The sequence below is a fragment of the Oryzias latipes genome, chromosome 16 (assembly GCF_002234675.1).
Source record: "Oryzias latipes chromosome 16, ASM223467v1".
Lineage (NCBI taxonomy): Eukaryota > Metazoa > Chordata > Actinopteri > Beloniformes > Adrianichthyidae > Oryzias > Oryzias latipes.
The window spans coordinates 32040229-32061436 of NC_019874.2; the positions used below are offsets into that span (position 1 = coordinate 32040229).

The 21208-nt window shown below is 44.8% G+C and overlaps 1 long non-coding RNA gene across 2 annotated transcripts; it reads right to left on the bottom strand.

Moving 5' to 3' along the window:
- Positions 1 to 1388: 1388 nt before the first annotated feature.
- Positions 1389 to 19677, bottom strand: LOC105356069. Of its 2 annotated transcripts, XR_002875010.1 has the most exons (9): positions 19592 to 19677; positions 18489 to 18531; positions 11074 to 11088; positions 2698 to 2809; positions 2571 to 2628; positions 2361 to 2423; positions 2195 to 2291; positions 2040 to 2120; positions 1389 to 1954 (listed from the first exon to the last, which is right to left on the bottom strand). It is a non-coding gene; the product is annotated as an uncharacterized LOC105356069 (long non-coding RNA). The 2 variants fall into 2 exon arrangements; XR_002875009.1 differs by having other exon boundaries at positions 1389 to 2120.
- Between the last annotated feature and the right edge of the window lie 1531 nt (positions 19678 to 21208).

The window sequence follows — 21208 nt, forward strand, 5'->3', positions numbered from 1 at the left end:
TCTCCCTGTGCATGCGTGGATTCTCTCGGGGTCTTCCTCCCACCGTCCAAAAACATGCTTCATAGGTTAATTGGTTACTCTAAATTGTCCCTAGGTGTGAGTGTGAGAGTGAATGGGTCTGTGATTGAGGACATTCTACCCTGCGACAAACTGGCGACCTGTCCAGGTAGCCCCCTGCCTTCACCCACAAGTGGCCGGGATAGGCTCCAGCAACCCCATGACCCCGAAAGGGAAAAACGGTTAAGAAAATGAATGAATGTCCTCCGAACACACAAAATATCGACCCCCCACACCTCCACTCACACACCCATCTCCACCTGCACGCGCTCCTCCCCCTCTCTCTCGTGGCCCGCTCAGCACAAACACTCCGCAACACACCTTTCTGTGACCGTCTCCATCTAGTGTTGAAACTGAAAAATGCAACAGAGTTGAGCTCAAGCGCCATGTGCGGGCCAATAAAAACAGACCCGCGGGCCGCAGTTTGGACACCCCTGCTCTAAACTGTCACTGACCTCACAATGACAGAGTCTGTCTCGGGGGGGGTGTGTCTCTGATTCTGTTTTGATGAAGACTTTATTCCACTGAGGTCTTCGTCACATTTCAGAACCCGTCAGCCGTTTCCTCTCTGCTGCTGCTGAGAGTCAGAGGCAGCAAAGTGTGAAGACCATGAAGACGAAGAGTGAAGCACGTCAGGAGTCTTCATCAGTGGCTTCCCCCCCCCCCCACACACACACACCTCACGCCCCCACCTGCTCCATTTGGAGCATTGGAGGTCTCTTGACCTTTGGGTCTCAAAGCGGCTGCACCTTCACACGTCTGAGAACATTTCCAGCAAGTCTCAACGGTCACAGCTTTTGTGTTGCCATGGCGACGCAGCGCTGGATACTTCACACCCTCAACCACATCCTGGAGACGCAGCGTGGGTGAAGTCACTGCCGTCTCCAAGTGAAAGGCCGGGGGGGGGGGGGGGGGTCCGCCTCCTGTGCCCAGGAGTAGTCAGAAATGATAAACACCTGGAGGTCCAAAAGGAACCAGCAACTTCCTGTCTAATGCCCCCAACGCAGGTCCAGATGTTCTGAATCTGATCAACATCTGGAGGTTTAGGAGAAATTCAAGGATTTATTCTGAAAGGACTCACAGGAAGTTGAGACAGGAACAGTTTTACAAGTTTTTACTCAGTCCAGTTAGTGTACAGTGTCTGCTTTGATCCACCAAACCAAATAATCTGACCCCCCCCCCCCCCCCCCGGGTTTGCATCAAATTCTTTTTTTTTCTAAAACCAAACCCATTTTCTGTTTATGCGTCGTCATGGAAACAGGAGGTGGAGCTCCAGCGCCTCAATCGAGGGCTTCTGCCGCTGAAATGTGAGAATCAGAAAACACGACGTCTCTGGAAAATACAGGCTTTTATTTTTTTATCATTTTCATTGAGCATTTTCAAAAGGGGGCGTGGCTAGACAACAAACGGGGAGGTGGGGGGGGGGGTCATTTCATTAACCAGCAGAGCATGCAGCCTCTATAACAGAGACTTAACACAAACTAAAATAAAATATGTTTACATGTTCAAGCAAATTTAAAGTGGTTTTATGTGCTTCATTCAAATAAATTTAAATAAAAACAAATATTGACATCCACCCAAACTCAGAAAGTACATCAATAAAAACAAAGAAATTACAAATAATTTACAATCCAAAAACAAATCAGTCATTTAAACAAGAATTTACATCCCAGAATACTAAATTGGCTGAAATAAAAGTATTAAAAATAAACCTCCTTAAACATCTAATGACGACAATACAGAGGTTATAAAGCAGCCAACTAACGTTTTTGTGATCCATGTTTGACATCTTTGTTGCAGTTGGACAGAAACTCTTGCTGCTTTTGTCAGGTCTGCCTGAAGGCTACAGTCAGAGGGGGGGGCGACCCCGGCAGGAGCTGTGCAGGTCTGCCCCCTGCTGGAAGAGAGCAACAACTACAGTCACCTCACTGCTGCTGGAGAAAGTTCCTGCCGTGTCTGCAGTCATCGACATAGAATCAAACCTCAGGGCGTTTTCAAACTCTTCAGAATCAGTCAGGTTTTCAAAGTAAAAGTCCAGATCACACCAAACAGGTCTGATCCTGCTGCAGAAACAAGACATATTTTAATAGTGTCACCAAAACGGAGCAGAGCGGTTCTTTTCAGATCAGAAACTCACAGGTTCGAACCCTCTCTGCCCATGTCCAGAAGCGTCCTTAAAGACTAAACTCCTGGTGGTCTGATGAGTGATCTGCAGCCATCGTGATGTGAGGGGCCTTTAAGGAAGTAGACAGTTCTATATAATGCACTGCATTTACACATTTTCAAAATAAAAGTCCTTCTACCTGCTTCACTGTAGGATCTTCACGGTTGAATAAACTTCATATTCAGCTGAAATCAGCCTCAGACTAAAAAAACAAAAAACAAATTTAAACCAATGACAAAGAAAATCACCACATAATTCAGAAAATTACATAAGCTATGAAAAAATTCAAATGAAATGAACAAAGTCAATGTTTCCAGATGTTTTACAACAATCTTCTCATTGGCGTCACCTGTTGTCTCTCAGGTGGGTGTGGCCATGCTGCAGGTATGTGGACAGGTGGAGCGACCCTGTGTGGATGACAGTCAGCTGGTTAGAGGAGCTCGCAGTGGGACTCTGGTTTTCAGGACGCCACTCACCCAAGCAGGAAGTGAGGATTCCTGCTGCCGGCGGCACCGCCACACCGGGGCTGCAGACCGCCACAACCAAGGTCAGGGGATCATCTGCCCTTCCTCCAGGTATGACGCACAGCTGGTCCGGCGAGCCGGTCCAGACGGGAAGACCAGCAGACGACCAGGGGGGGGAGAGCCAGACCCACAGCTGTTCAGTTCTCAACCTTCAGAATCTTCTACACGTTTGTAAAACAAGTTTTCAGGAAGTTTCCTTCCCGTGAAAACAGTTTGACCTTAACAGACATTTGCAGTTAAATGATCTCATTCAGCAGCAGATTGGATCTCATCACTGTCACAGCTGGCATCCAGTTTTAGGTCAGAGGTCAAACACGTTTGACTAGACAAGTCTGTAAACGTTGATGTCTGTTTTCCCTACAGTTCAGACATTCAGAGCAGAGGTTGAAGGAATCCAAACCTCAACTTTCTGCTGCAAGATCAAAAGTTCAACATCTGGACCTCCTTTCTGGTAGGGTTCTACCAGGAAGAACCCGTCCACTCCTGGGATGAAAGAGATTCTGTGTCACGTTTAAAAGACAAAAACCCGCCAATGACTTGACTCCATTCGAGATAAAACCATGTCTGAGAAAGTTCAAACCAAAACCCTTTCCAACACCAACCCATGGTGTTCTGCCGTCAGTGGAACACGTTCTATAAACTGAGGTTCAGTGCTGCAGCAGGAACTTCAGGTTCCAAGTTCCATTTAGTTGTCACTTTCCTCTGGGTGTGAAATGTGTTCTCTGTATCTGACCCCTCCCCTCAGGGAGGAGTGAGGAACCATTTGGTGACTCCACCAATCCAACCCCTCAATGCTGAGAGTCCAGCAGGGACGCTTTGGTATGACTGACCACGGACTTGAACCAGTCTCAGGGTAGCCGCTCTACCATAAGGCCACTGAGGTTACCTTCGGATTCCCCCCCCCCAAAAAAAACAGGGATTTAGTAACCTTCTGGTTCTTCATCACCATCATCCTCACAGCTGAAATAAACCATTGAGGACACAGTTCTAGTTCCTGTAGAGAAGAGTTCTGGATGTTCCGGCACACAAACAGAACCTCGTGTTCAGACCAGCATTGAGATGTAGACGTTCTCTGGTTTAGATGGAAACTTCAATCTGTTCTGACAAACGTCACAAACCAAAACTGAACTCAGGTGGAGATAAAATCCAATCTGGACTCTGAAAAAAGATACAACCTGGAAGAAAGAGGTTTAGGGTTTAGCGGGATTTTAACCCAAGTTTGTTACATTTTTGTCAACAGTAGTTAGTAAGGAGAGAAGACGAGCCACCCCCCACACCCCCCCAAAACACCTGAAAGCAGATAAGAGATCAAACCACAGAAACATTTCAACGTTCCATCTGATTATTGTGGAGCTTCTGGTTCAGATGGTCCAACCGGGGAACCGTCTAAAAGAATTTTCTTTCTGGTAAGGTTTTGGCCTCAAAATGACACCTCTTCCAGTCAACAAACCTCCATACAAACCACTCCAACCCTGAAAGAAGTAGGTTCAAGTCCAGTCAGAGGTATGGTCAAGCAGACCTTCCAGGACCCGTTTGTTCAGTTCAATGAGGATGACGTCAACACACACCTTGACCAGCTTTAGATGAAGTAACGCAGAAACCTGGAGGAGAGAATCCCCATGACAACCAGAGGCAGTTCATTCAGAGAGAAAACTACCCATTTAAGGATCCACCTGGACCAAAGACGGAGACGGTCCATGGACCAGACCAAAGGCAGCACTTTACCTGATGGAAACCCAACTGGCTTTAGTGCCATGAGGAAATGTTTGACATGAATCATGTTCAGTCATGTGATTATTGATGGGTTTGTTCAATGTATAGAGGTCAATGCTGAATCTGCACTTTTCTTTAGAAACCACCAAAAACAGAGTCAAACCGCAAACAGCATCATCCAACTTTCACTCATCAGGACAAGTCTGTCAGTTCAGCCAGAACCTCCTCAGGATTTATAGTCAACCCAACAGAGGAGCATGAACACATAAGGCGTGGCTTATTCAAATGACCACATTACACCTGAAAACACCTTTTGTTGTGGGCTGGGCCACATGGCCACTGAGGTTACCTTTGGTCCAGAGATTTCCCCTAAACTAGAACAACCTTTGAAAGAACACCAGGAATTTAGTAACCTTCTGGTTCTTCATCACCATCATCCTCACCGCTGAAATAAACCATTGAGGACACAGTTCTAGTTCCTGTAGAGAAGAGTTCTGGATGTTCCGGCACACAAACAGAACATCTCGTTCAGACAAGCGTTGAGATGTAGACGTTCTCTGGTTTAGATGGAACCTTCAATCTGTTCTGACAAACTTCCCAAACCAAAACCAGTGAATCCAGAAACGGTTTCACATCAGTAACAGTCCAGTTAGAAGTTTGATTTTGTAAAGGAACCAGAAGGACGGGTTCGACTTCAGCGGCCGACCGCTGTGGTTACTGTGAAGGTGATGCAGAAACCTGGAGGTTAGAACCTTCATTAAACACCAGAGGCAGTTTTCTGCCCCAGAAAGTAAAGGTGGAGACTTTTCAGTGAAGCAAAGATCAGGAAAGTCTGATCTTCTGGAGAAGAACCACAGAGGAGAACCAAATCCTGGAACATTCTTCTACAGGATTTTAGGAACTATGTTCCATAGGAGATCAGAGATGAATGACACGTCACAGAGCAACAAACTCTGGATTCCACCTTCACAATCCCCAGTGGAGCTTCCGAGGCTGGAATATTGTTCTAAACCTTCATGTTCCAGCAGGTCAATGATCCTCACATCTCACCATCCACCCACGTCTGAACACCATAAAGATGTAGAGCATCACTGACCAAACCCTCTGATCCAGGTGGAGATGAGATCCACGCTGGACTCTGAAAAAAGAAACAACCTGGAAGAAAGAAGTTTAGGGTTTAGCGGGATTTTAACCCAAGTTTGTTACATTTTTGTCAACAGTTAGTAGATGGTAAGGTGAGAAGACTAGCCACACCCCCCACACCCCCGAAACACCTGAAAGCAGATAAGAGATCAAACCACAGAAACGTTTCAACGTTCCATCTAATTATTGTGGAGCTTCTGGTTCAGATGGTCCAACCGGGGAACCGTCTAAAAGAATTTTTCTGGTAAGGTTTTGGCGTTAAAATGACACCTCTTTCAGTCAACAAACTTCCATACAAACAACTCCAACCCTGAAAGAAGTAGGTTCAAGTCCAGTCAGAGGTATGGTCAAGCAGACCTTCCAGGACCCGTTTGTTCAGTTCAATGAGGATGACGTCAACACACACCTTGACCAGCTTTAGATGAAGTAACGCAGAAACCTGGAGGAGAGAATCCCCATGACAACCAGAGGCAGTTCATTCAGAGAGAAAACTACCCATTTAAGGATCCACCTGGACCAAAGACAGAGACGGTCCATGGACCAGACCAAAGGCAGCACTTTACCTGATGGAAACCCAACTGGCCTTAAGGCCATGATGCAATGTTTGACATGAATCATGTTCAGTCATGTGATTATTGATGGGTTTGTTCAATGTATAGAGGTCAATGCTGAATCTGCACTTTTCTTTAGAAACCACCAAAAACAGAGTCAAACCGCAAACAGCATCATCCAACTTTCACTCATCAGGACAAGTCTGTCAGTTCAGCCAGAACCTCCTCAGGATTTATAGTCAACCCAACAGAGGAGCATGAACACATAAGGCGTGGCTTATTCAAATGACCACATTACACCTGAAAACACCTTTTGTTGTGGGCTGGGCCACATGGCCACTGAGGTTACCTTTGGTCCAGAGATTTCCCCTAAACTAGAACAACCTTTGAAAGAACACCAGGAATTTAGTAACCTTCTGGTTCTTCATCACCATCATCCTCACCGCTGAAATAAACCATTGAGGACACAGTTCTAGTTCCTGTAGAGAAGAGTTCTGGATGTTCCGGCACACAAACAGAACATCTCGTTCAGACAAGCGTTGAGATGTAGACGTTCTCTGGTTTAGATGGAACCTTCAATCTGTTCTGACAAACTTCCCAAACCAAAACCAGTGAATCCAGAAACGGTTTCACATCAGTAACAGTCCAGTTAGAAGTTTGATTTTGTAAAGGAACCAGAAGGACGGGTTCGACTTCAGCGGCCGACCGCTGTGGTTACTGTGAAGGTGATGCAGAAACCTGGAGGTTAGAACCTTCATTAAACACCAGAGGCAGTTTTCTGCCCCAGAAAGTAAAGGTGGAGACTTTTCAGTGAAGCAAAGATCAGGAAAGTCTGATCTTCTGGAGAAGAACCACAGAGGAGAACCAAATCCTGGAACATTCTTCTACAGGATTTTAGGAACTATGTTCCATAGGAGATCAGAGATGAATGACACGTCACAGAGCAACAAACTCTGGATTCCACCTTCACAATCCCCAGTGGAGCTTCCGAGGCTGGAATATTGTTCTAAACCTTCATGTTCCAGCAGGTCAATGATCCTCACATCTCACCATCCACCCACGTCTGAACACCATAAAGATGTAGAGCATCACTGACCAAACCCTCTGATCCAGGTGGAGATGAGATCCACGCTGGACTCTGAAAAAAGAAACAACCTGGAAGAAAGAGGTTTAGGGTTTAGCGGGATTTTAACCCAAGTTTGTTACATTTTTGTCAACAGTTAGTAGATGGTAAGGTGAGAAGACTAGCCACACCCCCCACACCCCCGAAACACCTGAAAGCAGATAAGAGATCAAACCACAGAAACGTTTCAACGTTCCATCTGATTATTGTGGAGCTTCTGGTTCAGATGGTCCAACCGGGGAACCGTCTAAAAGAATTTTTCTGGTAAGGTTTTGGCGTTAAAATGACACCTCTTTCAGTCAACAAACTTCCATACAAACAACTCCAACCCTGAAAGAAGTAGGTTCAAGTCCAGTCAGAGGTATGGTCAAGCAGACCTTCCAGGACCCGTTTGTTCAGTTCAATGAGGATGACGTCAACACACACCTTGACCAGCTTTAGATGAAGTAATGCAGAAACCTGGAGGAGAGAATCCCCATGACAACCAGAGGCAGTTCATTCAGAGAGAAAACTACCCATTTAAGGATCCACCTGGACCAAAGACGGAGACGGTCCATGGACCAGACCAAAGGCAGCACTTTACCTGATGGAAACCCAACTGGCTTTAGTGCCATGAGGAAATGTTTGACATGAATCATGTTCAGTCATGTGATTATTGATGGGTTTGTTCAATGTATAGAGGTCAATGCTGAATCTGCACTTTTCTTTAGAAACCACCAAAAACAGAGTCAAACCGCAAACAGCATCATCCAACTTTCACTCATCAGGACAAGTCTGTCAGTTCAGCCAGAACCTCCTCAGGATTTATAGTTAACCCATTTAGAACAGAGGAGCATGAACACATAAGGCGTGGCTTATTCAAATGACCACATTACACCTGAAAACAGAACACACCTTTTGTTCCAAAGCAATTTCCCATTTGGAACAGAGCTCCCATAATGAGTCACTACCACCCTATGTAGACCCAAACAACACAGCAGGTTTTAGTTCTGTTCATTGTTCTGGACAGACCACCCAAAACCCAAACCCGTTTCCCAACAACTGGCTCAGGAGTGTCGTCCAAGTGCAGGATGTTTAGGAACTTACCTGGGAAATCTTGTATCACTGTCCACATTTCATCTTTCTGGTTTGGCATCCGTTTAGGATTCTTGAAAAAAAACAGTTTTTACGCCACACAGTCCAGGTTCTTGACTGTGGAACCTTCAACGGTTAGGTTGTACATCCCAATAATGCAGCACAAGCCCGGATGAGAAATTCTCTTGACTCTTTGACAAACTTCCTTAAGTAAATCATGTCCCTAAGGAACAGAAACTCCCTGTTTGAACTTTTCCTTTGGTCAAACGCTTTCCTAACCACTTTCCCAATGGAGTCATTTTCTGAAGATGTGGCTGAACGGTTAATCTTTTATCTGTCAGGTTTCAAGTTTTCCTTATGTGGTCCTTTGATCTGGTTCCTGACCTGATGGCAGTGATGGTCTGAGTTCCTGTGTGACTCTCGGTCCCAAAGAGGCAAAGATTTTTCTTTATTTCCTGCTTTGTTTGGAGTTAGTGGTTACAGTTGTTCCAGAGGTTTCTATGAATCGTCCGTCTGTGTGAAGGTTTGGTTCCACATCTGCTGCATTCATTGGTCCGTCATCTTTGCTTCCGTCTGTTCCCCTCAGAGCAGCTTTGACGTCCATCTCTGGACGTTTCTGGAGAAACTATTAACAGTTGAGAGAAATCTTCACAGCATCCATTCAAGCCAGTTCAGATTTTCTGCTGTTCTGACTCTGAATCGGTCCTGGATCATTGAACCTTCAACACTGAAGCTGAACCTTCTGGTTCCAGTTTCAGGTCCAAAGTTCTCTGGACGCTGCTGCAGGAAGGAAACAGGTTAGTTTACAGACGGATGTTCTGAAGAACCAGAACTGCTGAAAATAAGTGGATTTTTCATATTGTGTCTGTCTTGAACCGTTGTAGATATTTCGTCTCACTATTTCCCCGTCCACTGCTGCTGTTGGAAACACCCATAACTGAACAGCTGCTGGCCGTTACAATAAAGTCTGTTATTCAAAAATAAAGTGAATTCAGAGGTCGTCTGCCTCCCTTCACACTGTGATAGTTGAAACACTAAAGCTCCTAAACCTGCAGCAAAATATACATGAACTTCACCTTTTCTCACATTTGATGTTTAGCAGCTTTTTATTTGTGTTACTTTCAAAGTTTCACACTAGACTTGAAGATCATTTACTGAATTATTTAACTTACTTTTAGTTGAAGGTTCTTAATCATTAAAGTTTTGTTAAAGTTTTAGAGACAAAGTTGGGAAAAAGGGGGGGGGGGGGGGGGGGGGGGTCAGGAGAGCAAAGATGAACAAGAAGATCCAGAAGGAAGAACAACTTTAGAACAGGGCGGGAAGGGCTGGGCTTTCACAATCATGGACACGACCGCACCAACAGAACCAGAACCACCAAACCAGCATTTGGAACCAACCAGTGGTCAATCACTCAACGCTAAAGTTTAACTTATAAACAAAAGGAAACCAGAACCACTGATCACAACCAAAACCCTTTAAAGAGAGTCGTAACTGAACCATCACAGAAGTTTGTTCCAAACCAGCAAAGTAAAACGGCTCAACCACGGCGGGAAGGCCGAGCGCACGGACGCCATAAGGAAATAAAAGTGGGTCTTACCTTTCGTAGCACCACCTGGAAAAAAAACTGCAGCAACTGATCCAACCACAGAAAAAGAAGGAAAGCACAGAATCTCTGATGGACCTCCAGACCAGAACTTCACTGATTCAACTGCAGTCCAACAACCACAACCTCTGCTGGTCAGAACAGCTTCAAACTACAGACCTACAGGAAGATTCAGGAGCAGAACCGTCCTGAAGATCCCATCCTGACCAGACTGGACTCAAAGCTCCAAGAACTCAAAGACTAAAACCTGACGCTGAACCTCGACTTTAACCTGACAGACAGCTCCTCCTCCTCCTCTGTGGTAAAGTCTCCTTCAACGCCATTTCCTTAGTGGACCAGGAGCCAGGAGAACAAACTGGACAGAAATGACAAACTCGTAAATGGTTGTTGCAGTTCATGGAGCACAAAAACTCCACAAAGATAGACACAAAATGAAGCAAAAGCATCAAACCGAGTAAAGAATGGCACGGCGGCCACCAAAGAAAGGCACAAGTGGCGGCACGGCGCCAGAAGGTGGTGGAGTGGCGGCACGGCGCCAGAAGGTGGTGGAGTGGCGGCACGACGGCCAGAAAGGAAAGAGAGCAGGACAGAGCTTGATGGAGACACCTTCAGAGAGCTGAAGCGTGGGCGTTCAGACCAGCGTCTCGCATACCTTCATGAAGATCAGGACCAACGTGAAAATTCCAAAGTGGCAGAAAATTCAAAATGGCGGAAGCGCACGCGAATTGACGAGGCTGGTCCATGCTGAAGGAAACTTCTGGAACATTTTGGTGTAAATCTAAGACCTACTGATTGTTCTGATAAATCCTGCAGGCGTGTTTTACAGTCTAGAACCAAGTCTTTTATTTAACGGCGGCGAGACGCAGTTTTTATTCAGGAACGCCATAAAAGGTTCAGGAAGAACAGAAAGTTTCAGCTGCAGCTACGATCTGGAAGATCTGCAGCTCCCAAAGACACGTCAGCTGGAAAGATCCTGAATCCTGAAGTTCCTCCCTCATCGTGACCAACCAGCACTCAGAACGCCACGACGCTCTGAGCGTCAGATACGTGGAAATGAAGTCACCTTTAGAGACGGAGGAATAGAGCGGCGCGGCGGCCAAAGCAGGAAACCAACGACTTACCGGCTGGAGATCTTCCTGCAAAAGCAAAAAGCTTTTGTCAATATTAATACACAACTTATAAAAATTTTCAAAATAAAAGTCCTTCTACCTGCTTCACTGTAGGATCTTCACGGTTGAATAAACTTCATATTCAGCTGAAATCAGCCTAAGACTAAAAAAAACAAACAAATTTAAACCAATGACAAAGAAAATCACCACATAATTCAGAAAAATTACCTTTAAGGATGGAAATCTTAACGTTCTATTAAGCTATGAGAAAATTCAAATTAAATGAACAAAGTCAATGTTTCCAGATGTTTTACAACAATCTTCTCATTGGCGTCACCTGTTGTCTCTCAGGTGGGTGTGGCCATGCTGCAGGTATGTGGACAGGTGGAGCGACCCTGTGTGGATGACAGTCAGCTGGTTAGAGGAGCTCGCAGTGGGACTCTGGTTTTCAGGACGCCACTCACCCAAGCAGGAAGTGAGGATTCCTGCTGCCGGCGGCACCGCCACACCGGGGCTGCAGACCGCCACAACCAAGGTCAGGGGATCATCTGCCCTTCCTCCAGGTATGACGCACAGCTGGTCCGGCGAGCCGGTCCAGACCGGGAAGACCAGCAGACGACCAGGGGGGGGAGAGCCAGACCCACAGCTGTTCAGTTCTCAACCTTCAGAATCTTCTACACGTTTGTAAAACAAGTTTTCAGGAAGTTTCCTTCCCGTGAAAACAGTTTGACCTTAACAGACATTTGCAGTTAAATGATCTCATTCAGCAGCAGATTGGATCTCATCACTGTCACAGCTGGCATCCAGTTTTAGGTCAGAGGTCAAACACGTTTGACTAGACAAGTCTGTAAACGTTGATGTCTGTTTTCCCTACAGTTCAGACATTCAGAGCAGAGGTTGAAGGAATCCAAACCTCAACTTTCTGCTGCAAGATCAAAAGTTCAACATCTGGACCTCCTTTCTGGTAGGGTTCTACCAGGAAGAACCCGTCCACTCCTGGGATGAAAGAGATTCTGTGTCACGTTTAAAAGACAAAAACCCGCCAATGACTTGACTCCATTCGAGATAAAACCATGTCTGAGAAAGTTCAAACCAAAACCCTTTCCAACACCAACCCATGGTGTTCTGCCGTCAGTGGAACACGTTCTATAAACTGAGGTTCAGTGCTGCAGCAGGAACTTCAGGTTCCAAGTTCCATTTAGTTGTCACTTTCCTCTGGGTGTGAAATGTGTTCTCTGTATCTGACCCCTCCCCTCAGGGAGGAGTGAGGAACCATTTGGTGACTCCACCAATCCAACCCCTCAATGCTGAGAGTCCAGCAGGGACGCTTTGGTATGACTGACCACGGACTTGAACCAGTCTCAGGGTAGCCGCTCTACCATAAGGCCACTGAGGTTACCTTCGGATTCCCCCCCCCAAAAAAAACAGGGATTTAGTAACCTTCTGGTTCTTCATCACCATCATCCTCACAGCTGAAATAAACCATTGAGGACACAGTTCTAGTTCCTGTAGAGAAGAGTTCTGGATGTTCCGGCACACAAACAGAACCTCGTGTTCAGACCAGCATTGAGATGTAGACGTTCTCTGGTTTAGATGGAAACTTCAATCTGTTCTGACAAACGTCACAAACCAAAACTGAACTCAGGTGGAGATAAAATCCAATCTGGACTCTGAAAAAAGATACAACCTGGAAGAAAGAGGTTTAGGGTTTAGCGGGATTTTAACCCAAGTTTGTTACATTTTTGTCAACAGTAGTTAGTAAGGAGAGAAGACGAGCCACCCCCCACACCCCCCCAAAACACCTGAAAGCAGATAAGAGATCAAACCACAGAAACATTTCAACGTTCCATCTGATTATTGTGGAGCTTCTGGTTCAGATGGTCCAACCGGGGAACCGTCTAAAAGAATTTTCTTTCTGGTAAGGTTTTGGCCTCAAAATGACACCTCTTCCAGTCAACAAACCTCCATACAAACCACTCCAACCCTGAAAGAAGTAGGTTCAAGTCCAGTCAGAGGTATGGTCAAGCAGACCTTCCAGGACCCGTTTGTTCAGTTCAATGAGGATGACGTCAACACACACCTTGACCAGCTTTAGATGAAGTAACGCAGAAACCTGGAGGAGAGAATCCCCATGACAACCAGAGGCAGTTCATTCAGAGAGAAAACTACCCATTTAAGGATCCACCTGGACCAAAGACGGAGACGGTCCATGGACCAGACCAAAGGCAGCACTTTACCTGATGGAAACCCAACTGGCTTTAGTGCCATGAGGAAATGTTTGACATGAATCATGTTCAGTCATGTGATTATTGATGGGTTTGTTCAATGTATAGAGGTCAATGCTGAATCTGCACTTTTCTTTAGAAACCACCAAAAACAGAGTCAAACCGCAAACAGCATCATCCAACTTTCACTCATCAGGACAAGTCTGTCAGTTCAGCCAGAACCTCCTCAGGATTTATAGTCAACCCAACAGAGGAGCATGAACACATAAGGCGTGGCTTATTCAAATGACCACATTACACCTGAAAACACCTTTTGTTGTGGGCTGGGCCACATGGCCACTGAGGTTACCTTTGGTCCAGAGATTTCCCCTAAACTAGAACAACCTTTGAAAGAACACCAGGAATTTAGTAACCTTCTGGTTCTTCATCACCATCATCCTCACCGCTGAAATAAACCATTGAGGACACAGTTCTAGTTCCTGTAGAGAAGAGTTCTGGATGTTCCGGCACACAAACAGAACATCTCGTTCAGACAAGCGTTGAGATGTAGACGTTCTCTGGTTTAGATGGAACCTTCAATCTGTTCTGACAAACTTCCCAAACCAAAACCAGTGAATCCAGAAACGGTTTCACATCAGTAACAGTCCAGTTAGAAGTTTGATTTTGTAAAGGAACCAGAAGGACGGGTTCGACTTCAGCGGCCGACCGCTGTGGTTACTGTGAAGGTGATGCAGAAACCTGGAGGTTAGAACCTTCATTAAACACCAGAGGCAGTTTTCTGCCCCAGAAAGTAAAGGTGGAGACTTTTCAGTGAAGCAAAGATCAGGAAAGTCTGATCTTCTGGAGAAGAACCACAGAGGAGAACCAAATCCTGGAACATTCTTCTACAGGATTTTAGGAACTATGTTCCATAGGAGATCAGAGATGAATGACACGTCACAGAGCAACAAACTCTGGATTCCACCTTCACAATCCCCAGTGGAGCTTCCGAGGCTGGAATATTGTTCTAAACCTTCATGTTCCAGCAGGTCAATGATCCTCACATCTCACCATCCACCCACGTCTGAACACCATAAAGATGTAGAGCATCACTGACCAAACCCTCTGATCCAGGTGGAGATGAGATCCACGCTGGACTCTGAAAAAAGAAACAACCTGGAAGAAAGAGGTTTAGGGTTTAGCGGGATTTTAACCCAAGTATGTGTGGTCTCACCATCAGCACCGTGAAGACCGAAGTCATGTACCAGCCAGCCCCAAGAAAATCTTGAGTAGAACCAAACATCTACGTCAATGGCCAGAGACCGAACACAGTGGGTAAGTTCACTTACCTTGGCAGCTCACTGTCCCATAGCGTTGTGATTGATGACAAAATCAACGCAAGAATTGTGAAAGCCAGTGCAACCTATGGCAGACTTCAATCCAATGTCTGGAACAGAAGAGGCATCAGATTGCCACAAAGCTGAAGGTGTACCGTGCCATCGTCCTCCCTACGCTACTGTATGCCTGCGAGACTTGGAGAGTGTACCAGCGCTACGCCAGGAAGCGGAACCATTTCCACACCTCATGCCTCAGACGCCTCCAGGTCATCAGGTGGCAAAACAAGGTCCCTGATACCGAAGTCTTTGCCCATGCCGGCCTGCCCAGCATCCATACCATCCTAACGCATTATCAAATACGTTGGGCAGGCCATGTAGTCCGCATGCCAGACCACCGGCTGCCAAAGAGACTCCTGCATGGTGAACTGTTGCAAGGGAAACGCTCTGTGGGATGTCCCAAGAAACGCTTCAAGGACACTCTTAAATACTCCCTGAAAGCCTTCAACCTGAACCCTGCCGGCTTTGAAAAGGATGCCATGAACAAAAGCAGCTGGCACTCCCAAGTCCAAAGAGTCGCAGAATGGTGCGAAGCAAACAGGACAGCTGCTGCTCAACTGCAGCGCCAAGCCAGGAAGGCCCGTGTGGCTAATCCCCAAACAGCCTCCATTCCCTGCCCTCACTGTCCCAGAACCTTTCCTGCGCAGATAGGACTGACTAGCCATCTGCGCACCCACGCTCCCTGACCCAGATGATCTTAGATGGTCCTCATTGATTACGTTGGATGGACGACAGTATGTTACATTTTTGTTAACAGTAGTTAGTAAGGAGAGAAGACGAGCCACCCCCACACCCCTGAACACCTGGAAGCAGGTAAGGGATCAAACTACAGAAACGTTTCAACGTTCCGTCTGTTTATTGTGGAGCGTCTGGTTCAGATGGTCCAACCGAGGAACCATTTAAAGGCATTTTCTTTACACATGAAAACCCAACTGGCCTTAAGGCCATGATGCAATGTTTGACATGAATCATGTTCAGTCATGTGATTATTGATGGGATTGTTCAATATATAGAAGTCAATGCAGAATCGACAATTTTCTTTCAAAAATCACCAAAAAACAGTCAGGACAGAATCATCCAACTTTCACTCATCAGGACAAGTCTGTCAGTTCAGCCAGAACCTCCTCAGGATTTATAGTCAACCCATTTAGAACAGAGGAGCATGAACACATCGTGAGGCGTGGCTAATTCAAATGACCACATTACACCTGAAAACAGAACACACCTTTTGTTCCAAAGCAATTTCCCATTTGGAACAGAGCTCCCATAATGAGTCACTACCACCCTATGTAGACCCAAACAACACAGCGGGTTTTAGTTCTGTTCATTGTTCTGGACAGACCACCCAAAACCCAAACCCGTTCCCCAACAACCGGCTCAGGAGTGTCGTCCGGTGCAGGACGGTTAGAAACTTACCTGGAAAACTAAAAGTCCCACAATTCTCCCTTAACTCCATCTTTAGGTTGGTAGTGTCAAGTGCTGTGACTTCCAAATTCGGTTCCACACAAAGTAATGAACAGGTCCAAGAGGGTTCTATAGCAAAAAACATTTACCTTTTAAAGCATCTCCAGACATTTAGCTTATTTCAGCTCACGTTCAGTGTTTTTAATTCACTGTACCTTCTTCAATCTCACGTCCATCTGGACTCCCAACACTTCCATTGTTCGCTGGAACCAAACGAGCAACAGAAACTCCCTGTTTGAACTTTTCCTTTGGTCAAACGCTTTCCTAACCACTTTCCCAATGGAGTCATTTTCTGAAGATGTGGCTGAACGGTTAATCTTTTATCTGTCAGGTTTCAAGTTTTCCTTATGTGGTCCTTTGATCTGGTTCCTGACCTGATGGCAGTGATGGTCTGAGTTCCTGTGTGACTCTCGGTCCCAAAGAGGCAAAGATTTTTCTTTATTTCCTGCTTTGTTTGGAGTTAGTGGTTAGTTGTTCCAGAGGTTTCTATGAATCGTCCGTCTGTGTGAAGGTTTGGTTCCACATCTGCTGCATTCATTGGTCCGTCATCTTTGCTTTCGTCTGTTCCCCTCAGAGCAGCTTTGACGTCCATCTCTGGACGTTTCTGGAGAAACTATTAACAGATGAGAGAAATCTTCACAGCATCCATTCAAGCCAGTTCAGATTTTCTGCTGTTCTGACTCTGAATCGGTCCTGGATCATTGAACCTTCAACACTGAAGCTGAACCTTCTGGTTCCAGTTTCAGGTCCAAAGTTCTCTGGACGCTGCTGCAGGAAGGAAACAGGTTAGTTTACAGACGGATGTTCTGAAGAACCAGAACTGCTGAAAATAAGTGGATTTTTCATATTGTGTCTGTAACCGTTGTAGTTATTTTGTCTCACTATTTCCCCGTCCACTGCTGCTGTTGGAAACACCCATAACTGAACAGCTGCTGGCCGTTACAATAAAGTCTGTAATTCAAAAATAAAGTGAATTCAGAGGTCGTCTGCCTCCCTTCACACTGTGATAGTTGAAACACTAAAGCTCCTAAACCTGCTGCAAAATATACATGAACTTCACCTTTTCTCACATTTGATGTTTAGCAGCTTTTTATTTGTGTTACTTTCAAAGTTTCACACTAGACTTGAAGATCATTTACTGAATTATTTAACTTACTTTTAGTTGAAGGTTCTTAATCATTAAAGTTTTGTTAAAGTTTTAGAGACAAAGTTGGGAAAAGGGGGGGGGGGGGGGGGTCAGGAGAGCAAAGATGGACAAGAAGATCCAGAAGGAAGAACAATTTTAGAACAGGACGGGAAGGGTGGTGGAGTGGCGGCACGGCGGCCTGAAGGGAAAGAGAGCAGGACAGAGCTTGATGGAGACACCTTCAGAGAGCTGAAGCGTGGGCGTTCAGACCAGCGTCTCACATACCTTCATGAAGATCAGGACCAACGTGAAAATTCCAAAGTGGCAGAAAATTCAAAATGGCGGAAGCGCACGCGAATTGACGAGGCTGGTCCATGCTGAAGGAAACTTCTGGAACATTTAGGTGTAAATCTAAGACCTACTGATTGTTCTGATAAATCCTGCAGGCGTGTTTTACAGTCTAGAACCAAGTCTTTTATTCGACGGCGGCGAGACGCAGTTTTTATTCAGGAACGCCATAAAAGGTTCAGGAAGAACAGAAAGTTTCAGCTGCAGCTACGATCTGGAAGATCTGCAGCTCCCAAAGACACGTCAGCTGGAAAGATCCTGAATCCTGAAGTTCCTCCCTCATCGTGACCAACCAGCACTCAGAACGCCACGACGCTCTGAGCGTCAGATACGTGGAAATGAAGTCACCTTTAGAGACGGAGGAATAGAGCGGCGCGGCGGCCAAAGCAGGAAACCAACGACTTACCGGCTGGAGATCTTCCTGCAAAAGAAAAGAAAGAAGTTCATCAGAAGGTTTCCTCTTTAGGACTGAATTCCAAACAGAAATGTGATTTTGTACTAGTTCAAGGATGGAGGCCACAGACATTGAGAGTCAAAGCGTCTACAGCGCCACCATGCTGCTGGTAGCAGAACAGTTTCCCATGAGGCCTTTGGGAGCAAAAACGCTTTCCTCAAATCCAAAACATTTCATTTCCACTTGATAAAAAAATCCAAGAATCTGGAAAACTGTTCAGTAGCAGGAATTTCTGTCTGAGTCTCACTGCTGGAAGTTTGGATAAAGATGATCTGGATCCACTTTAGGTCAGAGAACCGGATCATTCAGAACAAACGATATGGACCATGAATGGGATCAGGAATCAAACTGACGTTACTGGAATCGCTACACCCGTCAGTGCCACCAAAGCCTCCATGGTCGGCCTGCTTCCCTGAACGGACAGTTTTAGTAGTTACCTCTTTGTTTTGTTCTTTGAGGTCCTTTTTCCAGCAAAGAATCCTGGGAAAGAGATGGGAGAACAGCCGCAGTTAAAAAAGAAATTTCCTTTTAAGAAACAGCAAAGTCCGCCATTTGAAAGATTTTTATTTTAGTATTTGGCTCAAAGTTAAACATTTTTAACAGTCTGGGTTTTGTTCTTATGGACAATTGTTATAATTTGACCATTTTGTTGATAATATGCAGGGAAAACAGTTTGCAGGGAGTTTAAAACTGTGAAAGCAGCTGCTGGTCCCCAAATCCACGTGAAAAACGGTTCTGGAAAATATTCAGGAATCTATCAAAGACTACATGTGTTCAGTTACCGTGCCGTGTATGAAAGCAGAGTGCATTTAAGAAAAATGATCTAAATAAAAATGCTAGTAAACACCAATCATTCAGAAACAGAGTCCAGGGTGAACAGGTAATGTTTGTAGTGATGTAATCCATTACAACCTAAACTCTTACTCAAATAGGCTCCGCCTACTGCAGGTTCAGGCTTCAGCAGCAGAGAGATGATTATTGATTCATTCTCAGTTAAAATACCACAACCGTCTATTACTGTGATCTTCATGGATCACCATGAGGATCACAGTAATGTACTTTTTTTCTGCATCAATCCAACCCAAATGTTCATCCCCGACAGACATTCTGCTCAGATTAAGATTATCAGATTGTAGTTTTCGCACGTTTTTGGTTCCTAATTATCTGAGAACAGTTTTTTAATTAGGCTTTTGCTGGATGTGTCCATAACTCTGACATTTAAACCTGTAAACATAGAGTAACCCATTCAAGCAGTTCAGTTGTGATTAAATAAAATATTTCTTAGTAAGAACAAAACTCTTTTCAAAGTCAGAAAAATGCATAATCAGGAAGTTAACTTTCTTTGTCTGGTGTTTTTATTTTATTCTATTTTTTTTCTGTCTCATATGTTTATTCTATCTTTTTCTGTGCCTCTTGTCTCCATGCAGGAACCTGAAGTTCGTTTGTCAGTAGAACATCAGAACTTTCCAGAAAACTTCACATTTGACTCCAAAGTTCAGGATAAACAGCAGAATTTAACCCACAACCAAAGATCACCGACCTGAACGCCACCGCAGAACTCCATCCCGCAGAACCGAACCGCTCTGCACACCTGGACCCAATAGACCTTTTTCGCAAAAACCGGAAGTACGTCATCAACGTGTAAACCTAGTTCCGGTTTGTGCTTCGCTGGCGGAGGAATGGCAGAGCCTAGAGTGTTTTCGAAGAGCCTGAGTTGTGTTCCGAAGTTCACCAGCACCGATGTGATGAAGAGTGTGAAGATGCAATCGTCCACTAAAGGAAACAAATTGGACATGGGATATAAATTCGTCCACGAAGAGTTTATCCACCATTACCAAGGTAAGCTTCAGCTAGCTTAGCCATAGCCGCATCACCGGTAACTCTGTGTGTTTACGTCAACTGTAAATCCTGGTGTTATTAATTTGTAATATAAGGCATCGCAGTGAATATGTTGTGTGTATGTTTAAGTGAAAAGGCATGAGATTAACATAACACCCAAAAATTTGGTGAAGCTGTAAATAAGAAATGTTAAGTTGCCCGTATGCGTGTTCATTTTGCTGCGGTTGCGGCACTTTCTTCACTTACTAGTATTATTTTTCTGAAAGTATGGTGAGCAGAAGTCCTCTTTTCCTGGACATGTCCTCTCTTTTGATACTTATATAATAAAATAACATTGAACATAGATGAAATGTAATTATATTTGCTTCATGTATGCAGCTCTGAACACCAATTACTCTCGATGAAATATCTCACAAACTCACTTCACTCCTCTTTTTTACAAACTCAAATCTGGTCACCCTATTGACAGTTATAGTTTCATGTCATTCTGAACATTGATGTAGCAACATAAGTATGTCCTAATTTTAACCTATATAATTTATTGTGTCTAGATATCACTGGACGCAGAAAGTGCCAACCTGAAAGCTTTCGTCTGCAGTTGTGCTGCTGCTAAAGGATTCTGCAATCACATAGTTGCCATCCTGTTCCAGACCGCACATTATTCACAGCTGGGTCTGCAGGCTGCTCCACCCCCCTGGCCTGCACGAGTGGCTTGCAAAGATGGCACAGGTGGGTTTGTGATCATATTGTCATTATTTTTTAAGAACGTATGTGTATCCATAACAACTCTAAATTATTATAAAAACACCCCAAGTAGTTACTACAGACTTTAATTGCTTTCTGCCTTTTACTTATAAGGGAATCCATCCTGAACCGGTTAGTGAGCTGATGGTGCAAAAACCCAAAACAGTTGGCAGGGACGGTCAGAGGTCCACACTGTACAAGGCATTTACAGGTGATTAACTTTTTGTTGCTTTGTGAGCAAGTTAAGTTTTTTTTTTTTTAATCTTATGACTAACCAAATTATGGTTACAGCAGATATAATGAATTAAATTTAAATGTAGTTATGCACTTATGTCTAACTTTTGTGTGTTGTGTTTGTCTTGTGTAGGACCACAGCCAGATCCATATGATGGCATCTGGAAGCAGATTATGCCAGGTGCAGCCCCAACCTCTCATGGTTGTGTTGGATGGGTTTCTGAGATGGAATGAAAGAGAACTTGGATATATATTGTGGCAAATGCATGAATGCATACCTTAAATTACACTTATCTTGTCTTTAACAATCAGTTCAGCCTTCTGTCTTACTGTTGATCTG